This window comes from Chlorocebus sabaeus, chromosome 16 (assembly GCF_047675955.1).
Source record: "Chlorocebus sabaeus isolate Y175 chromosome 16, mChlSab1.0.hap1, whole genome shotgun sequence".
In the NCBI taxonomy this organism is placed as follows: domain Eukaryota; kingdom Metazoa; phylum Chordata; class Mammalia; order Primates; family Cercopithecidae; genus Chlorocebus; species Chlorocebus sabaeus.
The window spans coordinates 49,258,228-49,270,368 of record NC_132919.1 but is presented as its reverse complement, the minus strand read 5'-3'; the positions used below and the strand labels follow the sequence as shown (position 1 = coordinate 49,270,368).

The following is a 12,141-nucleotide window of genomic DNA, read 5'->3' as shown; positions in this document are numbered from 1 at the left end:
GAGGGCCTTGCTGGGGATATCTGGTTCCTGCTATGGAGGTAGCCAGGGACAGCCCCTCAGGCTGGCTCCGGAGTGGCGTCCGTGGAGGAAAGGGTGAAGCTCTTGGTGGTGCTGGGGTCCCAGGCAGCGCAGGGTCTTCCTGGATGGGATGGCGGACATTCTGCCACCTGCTCTGTTCCCCGGGATCACACCTCAGAGCTCTCCTTGCCGACTCCACTGTGGACTGGATTTTGAGAATCCCCCTCCTGGAGGGCTGCCATGTTCTCCCCGGGCCTGTCCTGCCCTGCAAAGGCTGTGCCGCGCCTTCTGTGCATGAGGCATGTGTCCACGAGGCAGAGATCGGCCGGACCTGCAGCTTCTGCTGCCCTTCCCAGCAGCCCCCATGTTCACCCCACCCCGATGACTGTCTTCTCGAGGGCCTAGTGGTGCCCTTGGGACACCTTCCCTTCCTCCCTATGTCCCCACCTGGCTCCCTGTGCCCCTGGCTGGAAGCCCCTGGGAGGACTGGGAGGCTGCTACTGGCCAGCCTGAGCTCAGCCTGGACACTGTCTAGCTAGGCTTGGGGGCGGCCTGGAAGGACCCACATGGAAGAGTGGGCGGGGGGCAGCGCAGGGACCCCTGGCTCTGGCAGTCCACCAGATCCGGTGGTCGCGGTACCGCCCAGGGGAGGCCTGGCTGGTTCCACAGGCCCTGGAGGGGGCAGATAAGTTTGGCCTTGATCTTTGACTTCCTGATCCTTGCCCAAGGAACTTGCAGGACACCCCAAAACCAGAAACTTCTCCCTCTTCTTCTGGATGGGCCCATCCTCCACCGAGGCCAGCCACATCTTTATTATTTTAAGCAAAAATACTAAAGTTCTGGCCCCATCTGGAACAAGAACCAGAGGAGGGGTTCACAGAGTTGTGTAAGCCTGGGGGGCAGGGAGAGAAAGATCCCCGACCTTCCAGCCCTCTCTGGACAGAAGTGGCTGCTGAGGGTCTAGAGAGTGCCCTGTCTCCTTGCATTAACCCCGTGCAGAGTGAGACCCCGCAGTTAGCGCTGCCGCCCCCTGAAACTAAAGGAGGGGGGTTGGGATGTGGAAAATCTTCCCGGATCTTCATCTGCGGCAGCCCCTGCCCCACCCCCACTGCCCCTAGCCATGGGAGTCCAAGTAATCCTTGGGAAGAGAGGATAATTAATTCAAAAAGGCCACATCCCGGGGCCTCCGCCCTTTGACAAGGGAGAGGAGGGGAGGCGAGGGCCGAGCGGGGCCGCGAAGGAGGCTGTTGGAATAATCCCCATTTCAGGGCAAGATCGTTCCAGCCCTAATGAGACTCCGGGGCATTATCCCTGCATGCAATTGCCGATGGCGGCCAGGAAAAGGGCGAGACCAACTTTATTTCTGAATTTGGACTGACTTAAAGAAGTGGCATCACATTTGAAGGGCACCCAATCACTCTGTTGCCCTCGCTGCATGAAATTGTATCTGCTTGCCACTTCCTATCTCTCCGGGCGCAGCTGGGCTGTAAGTCATTGGTGATAACATTCTTTATTATGCCGTCGTGTTTATGAACTGTGCCTGGAAAGAGATGATAGAAATATGCAGCAATATGCAAAGGCATCGGGGAGGAGGGGGAAGGGGGAGCAAATGTTAGTTGCCAGGGCAACGATGGGGCTATTTTGGGCATCGGATTTTGCGGATGATGAAAACCATTTTCCTGCAACGGTTGGACTCTCCCCTCCCCCTTCCTCGAGGCGATAAATGCAGCACTGAATATTTAGGAAGGGGATGGCTTAATTTCTTAATTAAAAATTATGATCTTTTCCCTTCTGCCTCCTTTAAAAATGGATGAAAAAAATCGAAGGGTGTTGATAAGCATTGGTGAGTGGAAGGGGAGCTTTCGTTCTGGTGGAAGGAGATGTGTGAATAATGCGCTCACTTTACTGATGCCTGCCACCTCCCCCACCAGGCGCATCCACCACCTTTCGCCTACACCGACTTAACTCTGATAAACTCCCCAAGCAAAATCCCCGAGCCCCAGACCTCAGCATAATCTCAAAACCTCCAGGTGTTTATAAGCAAGCTGAATTCCAATGAGTCTTGGGGCAACTTGGCTTCCAACGAGATGGCTGGAAGATGGCTCCGTCTCTGGGCACAGATGTCCCTGAGAAACAAAAGCTCAGGACCAGGGGCTGGAGCGATGCCCTCCTCCTGCCCCTCCGTCTAAGACAGGCTTCCGAGAGGAGGGATTCGCCCTCTGCAGGCACTGGGCTGCTTACATAAGCCGAGTCAGCTTTGTACCCAAAAGGCGGCGAGGCTGGTGCCCGTCTGCATTTGTGCCCGTGTCCTGCCATCCTGCATGCTGTGTCTGTTTCCATAGGGAGGAGGAGCGGATGGCTTTCAACCTTGCCTCCTCCCTGCTGTTTCCTCAGTGGCTGTCCAAGTAGGGTCCCCTGACAGGAGCCACAACCGCAGCATCACCTGGGGATTTGTGGAAAATGCAAAATTTAGGGGTCCTACTCCAGACTTACTGAATCAGAGCTAGAGGCAGGTTCTAAGGAACCCCTGCAGGTGAGGCTGATGCGGCCGCAGGGTGAGAACTGCTGTGTTAAAGACAGATGGTGCCCAGGTATGCATTATCCTGCCCCCTTGCCTGCCGCACACCCTGCCTCATAGGCTGCAGGTGCCCAATAAGTGGGTGTGGAATGAGTGGATCTGGGGAAATAATCCTGCAGTGTAATCTCCCACCCTCTGGCCAGCGTCCGTGGCCACGGCCCACCTGCCAGCCTCCGCAGCATGCTCTCATGCATGATGGGAGAGCCGAGGGTGGTGAGGACACAGCGGACGATTTCCCATGCTCACAGCCCAAGGTCTGGGGTTGGAGAGGGATGACTCCTGGCAGCCTTTTTTCCTTCCTGTCTGGGCCACTTTGACTGGCTGGCACCCCTCAGTCAAGTGCCCCTAGGAACAGAATACCCAGAAGTGTTACTGAGTTCTGGTATCAGGTCTAAGACATGCTCCTGGGTCTGGAACCATCTTGCAAGGACAGCTGGGTTCTGGAAAGTTCCATAGGTGTCAAAGTTGGTGGAATAGAATGCATCTTATTGGAGGGTGGGTGGCTCTTGCTTTGTGGTTGGAATGGGTTCTTACAGTTAAGTGCTGTTTCTGTATCTCTGGTTTTGTGACACTGAGTCGTGCTGTGATTCGTACCCCTTCCTACCCACTCCCTCTACCAGAAGGAGGACCCCTGAAGATGTCTGTGGGCCAGTTTTGGGAGGTTCTTTGGGGTAAATTGGGGGAGAAGGTGGCTGGTGTCTTCAGCTGTGGGCTCTTCTTGTGGGGATGTCACTTCTTACTCCGAGTCTGAAGAGAGTAAAATGATTTATGCTTTCGTTTGAAAACAAACTTTTAATTGCCTATCAGCCAAGTAATACATTCTCATGTAGAAAAATTGAAAAATATAGAAAGGAACGAAGAAATAAAGTATCTACAGTTTTCCTGTCTGGAGATAAAAGATAATCTTTTTCTGTTTTTTGTTTTGTTTTGTTTTTTTCTCTGTTTATCTTTACAGACTTGAGATCATATTGTATTCTGCTTTTTTTCTTTTTTTAAGCTATCATCATAATGTGAGCATTTTTCCATTTCCTTAAATAGTCTCCAATACATCCTTTTTTTAGTGGCTACATAGTATTTTATAGTATGGATGTATCATAGTTAAGCTTTTTTTTTTTTCCCCCAAATAAATGATTTTCTATGTCTCTTTCAGGCTATGGAAGTGGCAGCTTGTGATTTTAATACCAAAGAAATCCCAGAGCTCAGAGAGAGGCAGAGGTGAGTCCCTTTGTGTTTCATGCCTGGCATTTGAGTTGTGCTGAAGGAGGAGAAGCCAATCCATCACTGGGGATTGAAGTTAGCTTCTGTGGTGACATTCACGGGTAAGAGACAAAATCACTTCCCCCAAGGCAAGAGGCAGCATTTGGCATTTTGCAGGTTGCCAGTGAGGTAATGGAGTCAAATAGAAGTTCACTGGTAGCTTCTTTTTAATGCCCTTGAATGGGGCTGTCAAAGGAGGAAGAGGAAGAGCTGCCACTCCGCCAAGACCCGCTCTCGGCAGGGCCCCGGATGCGTACCGACTGCCCCTCGGGTACAGGGAGACCGGCAGGCTGGGGCCTTGTGCTCTTTGGGTAAATGGACCTGCTGGCAGGGCCCTCCCCACTCCTGTGGGGAGAAGCAGGGATCAGCCTGGAGTCTTGTGTAATATTTCTGCTCCATTTTCCCCCTCTGTTTTGGGGTCGACACACCGTGGCTGAAATGAAAATCTCGAATGAACAGAATGATAAAGGTCAGCCCACACAGCGAGGTTTCCCACCTGCTCCACTCCATCCTCGCTTCGATGGCACCTCAAACTTTCCATGTCTCTTTGCAGCTCTTTTGCAGGAATTGGAACTTGCCACTTGTTTCCAAAGCTCTTCCAAGTCCACTCCCTTCTTCCCATCATTCCCATCACAGCCAGCTCTACCAACAGGGAGCCCCAGAGGCCGTGGATGTGGTTTAAGCGATACTCGAACCATGGAGCCTCTTTTGTACAAACAGTTATTTCAGCAGATTTTATTGCAGCATAAGTGTAAATACCCCATGATCCTCTGGGGCAGGGGTCTCTGCAGTGGCATTGTTGACATACGGGACCAGATAATTCTGCGTTGTGAGGGCCTGTCCCGAACATTGTAGGATGTTAACAGTGTCCCTGATCCCTGCCCACTAGAAGCCAGTAGTAGGGTGCCCTGATCCCTACACACTAGACCCACTCAGTCACGATAACCACATATGTGTTTCTTTTCTTTTCTTTTTTTCGAGATGGAGTCTCACTCTGTCACCCAGGCTGGAGTGCAATGGTGAGAACTCAGCTCACAGCAACCTCTGCCTCTCGGGTTCAAGCAATACTCCTGCCTCAGCCTCCTCAGTAGCTGGGATTACAGGAGTGCGCTGCCACGCCCAGCTAATTTTTTGTATCTTTAGTAGAGATGGGGTTTCACCATGTTGCCCAGGCTGGTCTCAAACTCCTGGCCTCAGGTGACCCACCTGCCTCGGCCTCCCAAAGTGCTGGGATTACAGATGTGAGCCACCGCGCCCGGCCTGCACTTTCCAGTTCTGAAGTGATATCATTCTAAGGATAACAAGCCATGTTTGTCCCACAGATGACCCAACATCGCTGGAGAAGGAAACGAGTGTTTGGCATCAGTGGGGAATTGTTTAAGCCTGTCTGTCCCATTGCTGAGTCTCGGAGACCAATACCTGCAGTGTTTGATGATGGTGTGGCTTGAGAACAACAGGTGTGGCTGTCAGAGAGGATCATGCCCAAAGAGGAACATTCTCGATGCGGAAGTTGGGCAGATCTGCCCAGATTAGTGACTCTTCAAGAGTGAAGGGGCACAGCTTGTTTATCTGTGTTTATGAAGGGCGCCCAAGTAGACAGTTCAGGTATTTATCTCTTTAGTTCTTATCACACGTGCTTTCCAGGAGGCGTAGGAGAGAAGCGATAGCACCTACTGCGTCTTTTGCTAGACAAGGGGAGAGGAAGCATGCTGCATGTATGGAGATGCTTGTTTAGGTTATAAATTCACCACTCAGAGTCTCTAAGTTGGATTACCCATCAGCAGCGATTTGCTCTGTTATAGTATTTAGTTTTGTTTCAAAAGCCATTGGTGATTTTAACTCTCTCCCTCCTTGTGGGCCCTGGTCTTAAATCTTACAGGACTGACACTAAATTCATCACCTTTCTTCTCCTTCCCTCCACTTCTCCCCACAGTTTCCTTGACATGGACCACATTGTTAAGAGTAGCAGCTCAGGCTGGGAGAGGTGGCTTTTGCCTGTAATCCCAGCACTTAGGGAGGCTGAGGCAGGTGGATCACCTGAGGTCAGGAGTTCAAGACCAGCCTGACCAACATAGTGAAACCTTATCTCTACTAAAAGTACAAAAATTAGCTGGGCATGGTGGTGCACCCCTGTAATCCCAGCTACTCGAGGACTGAAGCAGGAGAATTGCTTGAACCTGGGAGGTGGAGGTTGCAGTGAGCCGAGATCATGCCATTGCACTTTAGCCTAGTCAAGAGAGGGAGACTGTATCTCAAAAAAAAAAAAAAAAAAAAAAAAAAAAAAAAAAAAGAAAAGAAAAGAAAGAGAAAAAAGAAAAGAAAAAAAGAAAAAAGAGTAGCAGCTCAACTCTTAGGTCATGAGACTTGGAGTCACTCATTGTCCCCACTCCTTCAAACTCTAGACATTATCTGTCATCCTGTTTGTCGTCTTTTTCCCTCCAAAGTGGTTTTCAGTATCATCCCCAAAGCCCCTGCCCAGATAAACCACAGAAATGCTGCAGGCAAGAGGATAGGCGTGAGAGCATATGGCAGGGTTATGTGACTTAGCCAGGAAGAGTTGGTTGGCGTTGATGGGGAAACAGCTTTCTGCCTGAGACCCGAAGGACCAGCATCGTAGGAGTTCCGCGACTTGGGTTTCCTCCCTCCAGCCCGTTCCCACGGGCCTTCAGCCTGGTCTTCCTCGCCTAACCCTTTGTGGCAGTTTTCTGGGGCTACTGTAGCCAAGTACCACACACTGTCGGGCTTGAACCCACAGAAGCGTGTCCTCTCACAGTTCAGAAGGCCAGACGTCCAGTATCGAGGGGTCGGCAGGATTAGTTCCTTCTGGAGGCTGCAGGGGAGGATCTAACCCTTGCCTCTTCCTAGTTTCTGGGGCCTCCTGGCAACTTTGGTGTCCTTTGGCCTGCAGCTGCCTCCCTTTGATATCTGCTCCATCTTCACATGGCCTCCGTGTGTGTGTGTGTGTGTGTGTGTGCGCGCGTGTGTGTGTCTTCTCTTCTTTTTGTTTTCAAAGAACACCAGTCATATCCAATTTAGGGCCTCCTGTAATCCAGTAGAACCTCATCTTAACTTTCATTACACCTGCAAAGGCCCTATTTGCACAGTAGACCACATTCACAGATTCTGAACCTTGAACCGTGAATTCTGGGGGGACACAATTCAAGCCAGTACACCCTTGTTTAAGAACCAACCCAAGAGACTGTTTGAAGCTGTGCCATGAGCCCCAACTCCTGCATATCAAGTCCGAACTGCCTAGGCAGCTATTTATTTGTTTATTTACTTATCTGTCTATTTATTTTTTGAGGCAGCATCTCACTTTGTCCCCGGGCTGGAGTACAGTGGGGCAATTATGGCTCACTGTAGCCTCCACTTCCCAGGCTCAAGCTATCCTCCCTGCTCAGCCTCCTGAGTAGCTGGGACTACAGGTGTGACTCACCAAGCCTGGCTAATTTTTTAAATGTTTTTGTAGAGAAAGGGTCTCCCTACATTGCCCAGGCTGGTCTCAAACTCCTGGGCTCAGTGGATCTTTCTGCCTTGGCCTCCCAAAGTGTTGGGATTACAGGTGTGAGTCACTGTGCCTGGTCCAGGCTGAGTTTTTTGTTTTGTTTTGTTTTGAGACGGAGTCTTACTCTGTCACCCAGGCTGCAGTGCAGTGGCGTGATCTTGGCTCTCTACAACCTCCGCCTCCCCGGCTCAAGTGATTCTCGTGCCTCCTGAGTTGCTGGCACTACAGGTATGCGCCACCACACACGGCTAATTTTGTATTTTAGTAGAGATGGAGTTTCAGCATGTGGCCCAGGGTGGTCTCGAACTCCTGACCTTAGGTGATCTGCCCACCTTAGCCTCCCCAAGTGTTGGGATTACAGGTGTGAGCCGCCATGCCTGGCTGAGGCCAAGTTTTTACAAACAGCATTCCGATCTATGGACTCACCCTTACATCCCACCTCCCCCAGCACCATCTTCTCAGTGGAGCTCATGTTCCTGGTCCTGCCCATGCTTCTTCTGGCCACTCCTCCTACCCTTGTTGAAAGAGACATGGCCCCTGCCCTGACGTACCGGTGTGGTCCCCAGCCATGGCTGCATCGAGGCTCCTTGCCTGAGGCCCTCTGTTCCCAGGAGTTCTCTCGGCCTGTGGACAGCAGGAATTAGGAAGCCCCAAGGAATTAGCACCTCCAGGGAGCAGCCCTGATCCAGTGACTGGTGGGTGGGAGTAAGTGAATAAAGACCTCATTTTTCTTGCTGTTCTGGTGAGATAACTCTGAGGCGTATCACAAGGACGCCATTTTTCAGAGTTCCGCAGGGGGATTAAGCTCCGTCCTCTCTCGGAGGCGACATGTTGCTATCTCACCCTTTGGAGGCTGCTTCACCTTCCGTGTCCCACTTCCCCCCTCCCCTGCAGGTGCTTCCCACGACCACCTGCCACATCCACCCTCAGAAACCCTGCAACAGGCTCCCCTTCAGTGAGGAGCCCAGCCTCTCATACCGCTTGCCGCACTTAAAATGCCTACTCACGGCTGATATCAAATGTACGCTCCAAACCAGCTCCACTCCCTTCTCCGCTTTCTAGGATGACGTCAACCTGCACCATTTCTCTTTTCTCAGAACCATGAGTGTCACAAGAGTCGGGAATCCTTTGGCCGTTCTGCTGCTTTCTGGCTTTGAGTGTTTGATTTCTCTTTCACCGAGACCATGTTTCTTGCATCTCACATCAAACAACTTCCTAAAATTTCCCCAGACCTCGTGTAGAATTTGTGCTTCCTCCAAGTCTGCAAAGTTCTGTTCCTTTTTCCTTGTCCTGTGTCACCTTTTTTCCATGGGCTTATTGTTTTTCTTGTCTTGTCTTTTTTTTTTTTTTCTTTCTTTTTTTGAGACGGAGTTTCGCTCTTTTACCCAGGCTGGAGTGCAGTGGTACAATCTTGGCTTGCTGCAACCTTTGTCTCCCAGATTCAAGCAATTCTCCTGCCTCAGCCTCCCGAGTAGCTGGGATTACAGGCATGCGCCACCATGCCCTGCTAATTTTTGTATTTTTAGTAGAGACGGGGTTTTGACATGTTGGTCAGGCTGGTCTCGAACTCCTGACCTCATGATCCACCCACCTCGGCCTCCCAAAGTGCTGGGATTACAGGCATGAGCCACCGTGCCTGGCCTTCCTTGTCTTTTTATTCATTCTTTCAGGAGGAAAGGAATTTCCAGAACCAACTGACACTTGCCATCATGTCTATTTGCTGGAAAAACAAAACAAAACAAAGCAAAACCCTACTGGCCTCTCTTTCTTGGGTCCACAGTGGGGCAACAGTTCTTGGCAGGGTCCTGGGGTCTAGTTGAGTTTTTCCATGTGGTTCTGCTGTATTCAAGTAGGATTTTCTCTCACTCCTTTCCACCTGATGACAACACTCAGAACCAGGTGGAGTGTGCGGAACCATCCGAGCCTCTGGCTGCTCTGGAGTGCAGGCAGCCTGCCGCTGTTCCTGCTCTGACTGTGGTCACTGGAGCCATGTCCACAGCCTGTTCGTGGTTCTCTGCTGGTTTTCTCTTTGATAGACTATTTTATCCAAGATGCGCTAGGAATCACAGACCGAGGCTGAGGTGGTGGCTTCTGCAAAAGTTTGTTAATTCTTGCTCTCCCCACCTCCTGTTTGCCCAAGACCCTCGAGAAAGAGCCAGAGACAAAAAGGGAAATCCCCTCCACACTGCTCCCCGCATCCCGGCTCTTCAACTTGCTCATCCTCAGGCCCCATGGAAGCTGCAGGTGATGGGAACACACGGGATTCTGAGGAGGGGGCAGCTGCAGAGTCTCCTCCTCGTGGGGTGTTTATGCAAAGGTTTTGTGCCCCAGTTGGGTGTGGGTAGACCCACATGAAGTGGTGGCCAGACCCCTGTCAGCCTCTGGGCCCTCATTAAAGGCTGGTCCTCTCTGGCTGTCTTCTCGGCCCCCTGGCCTTGTGCTTTGATGCATTCATGTTCCTTAATAGTGTAAGGTGAACAACAGTCTTGGTTTGCTCAGGACTGAGGATCCCCCAGATGCAGGGTCTTCAGTGCTAAGCTGGTGACCCTGGTAGTTAGGAAGCATTGTGATGATGATGATGATGATTTGAGACAGGGTCTCACTCTGTCTCCCAGGCTCAAGCTGGAGTGCAGTGGCACGATCGTGGCTCAATGCAGCCTCAAACTCCCAGGTGCAAGCCATCAGCCCGCCTCAGTCTCCTGAGAGGCTGGAGGCATGCACCACCACGCCCAGCTAATATTTTGGAGAGACAAAGCTTCACTATGTTGCCCAGGCTGGTTGTGAATGCCTGGTCTCGAGCAATGCTCCTGCCTCAGCCTCTTAAAATACTGGGGTTATAGGCCTGAGTCACTGTGTCTGGCCTGGATATGTGATTTTTTTTTTTTTTTTTCATTGACACAGTCACAGCTCCCAGCCTATGCTTAGTATTTTTAGGTAGTGTCCTTCTCTGTATCCTCTTGGCTACTCACAGGGTTTAAATGAATATGTAATAGATTATATACCTAATGCAACCAATGCAAGTAGTTTTCTACTTTCTTAATTTTTGTACACAAAAGTCCTACTAAAAAGAGTTGCCTCATCCCTCCTAAACTAGAGGGATGTCACTGAAAGGCACATTGGGGAGAGGGTGGACAGGCCCTGGTGGGTGGCAAGTCCCTTGAGTCCCCCATAGCTCTCAAGCAGACAGATGCCATTCTGCCCGGCTGCTGCCCTCCGCCCTGCTGGCTTTCAGGAGAGGCGTGCCATAGGGGTGGGAAGAGGGGGCTTCTGGGGGAGGTCCCACACATGTGCTTCTCCAAACAGCATCCCCACGCCGTCTGCTGACCCCACTCTCTCTGATATAACTCAGACATTCTCTAATCACAAGGCTTCTATTTGTGTTATTGTTATTTCTATATTTAATTAAGGTATATATAAATTGCATTGTAAAAACTTGGATCCAGGCCAGGCACAGTGGCTCATGCCTGTAATCCCAGCACTTTGGGAGGCTGAGGCGGGAGGATCACCTGAGGTCAGGAGTTCGAGACCAGCCTGGCCAATATGGAGAAGCCCCATCTCTACTAAAAATACAAAAATTAGCCAGATGTGGTGGTGCATGCCTGTAATCTCAGCTACTCGGGAGGCTAAGGCAGGAGAATTGCTTGAACCCCAGGAGGTGGAGGTTGCAGTGAGCCGAGATTGAGCCACTGCACTCCAGCCTGGGCGACAGAACGAGACTCCATCTTGAAAAAAACAAAAACTAAAACAACAACAAAAAAACTTGGATCTGGTTTTTAAAGGGTTTGAAAACCTGATTATTTCAAGAGGATGTGTGATGAACCCTCTGTGCAGTGAGGGAAACTGTAGCTCATCCTGTGGGTGAAACTATTACCTTCAATTCAATTTATTTATATTATTAATTCAGAATTTATTTTTCCTAGAGTCTGGTCTGTCTGGATTTCAACAGGCTAATGGCCAGGAAGAAATCACTGTTTACTGAGCAGAAGCTAGTTTATGTCCTGAGAAGTAGAAAGATACAGAAAGGTGTTGGCTTAAGAGTAAGCGACGCCCCCACCTTCTTCAACCCGCTAAACTTCTCAGTCTCATTCCTCAGACAACTGTAAGTAACAGGTTCCTGAATATCCTGAATATCCTTCCAGAAATTGTATATGGATACATAACAAATATCTATATTTTCTTTCTTTTTTTACACAATTAGGATCATACCACATCTACAGTTTTAATCCTTTTTCTCACTCTGTAATAGATCTTGGACAATTTCATTTAGATGTAGACTGATTTCAATTTTATTTTAATAGACACAGCATTCCAGTTTATGGGTCAGAGCTGTTTTATTTATTTAGGTTTTTTTTTTTTTTCCTAAATACTCACTATTAGAAATGGTGCTGCGTTGCATATCTCTGCAGTTGTGCTGGTATATCACGGGGGAATACTCTCGGACGTAGAATCACTGGGTTAAAGAATTAAACTTTGATTCAACATTCATCAAAGTTATGAGCAACAAATGCACAATATTACCCATGATTAAAAGGTAATTTTAATTAACTTAATTACTGGCTCATGCTTGTAATCCCAGCACTTTGGGAGGCCAAGGCGGGCAGATCACTTGAGGCCAGGTGTTTGAGACCAGCCTGGCCAACATGGTGAAACCCTGTCTCTACTAAAAATACAAACATTGGCTGGGCGTGGTGGCGTGCACCTGTAATCCCAGCTACTTGGGAGACTGAGGCAGGAGCATCGCTTGAACCTGGGAGATTGCAGTGAACCGAGATTGTGCCACTGT

General features: G+C 50.0%; 1 long non-coding RNA gene across 1 annotated transcript in view; it reads left to right on the top strand.

Moving 5' to 3' along the window:
* The first annotated feature begins 1,236 nt into the window (after positions 1–1,236).
* The window catches only part of LOC140708773 (uncharacterized), a 34,719-nt gene continuing 23,814 nt past the window's right edge, over positions 1,237–12,141 (top strand). Inside the window, exons 1-4 of the long non-coding RNA XR_012088975.1 lie at positions 1,237–1,504; positions 3,747–3,915; positions 5,176–5,458; positions 11,279–11,457. This is a non-coding gene — a long non-coding RNA (uncharacterized lncRNA). The remainder of the gene's footprint in view (positions 1,505–3,746; positions 3,916–5,175; positions 5,459–11,278; positions 11,458–12,141) is intronic.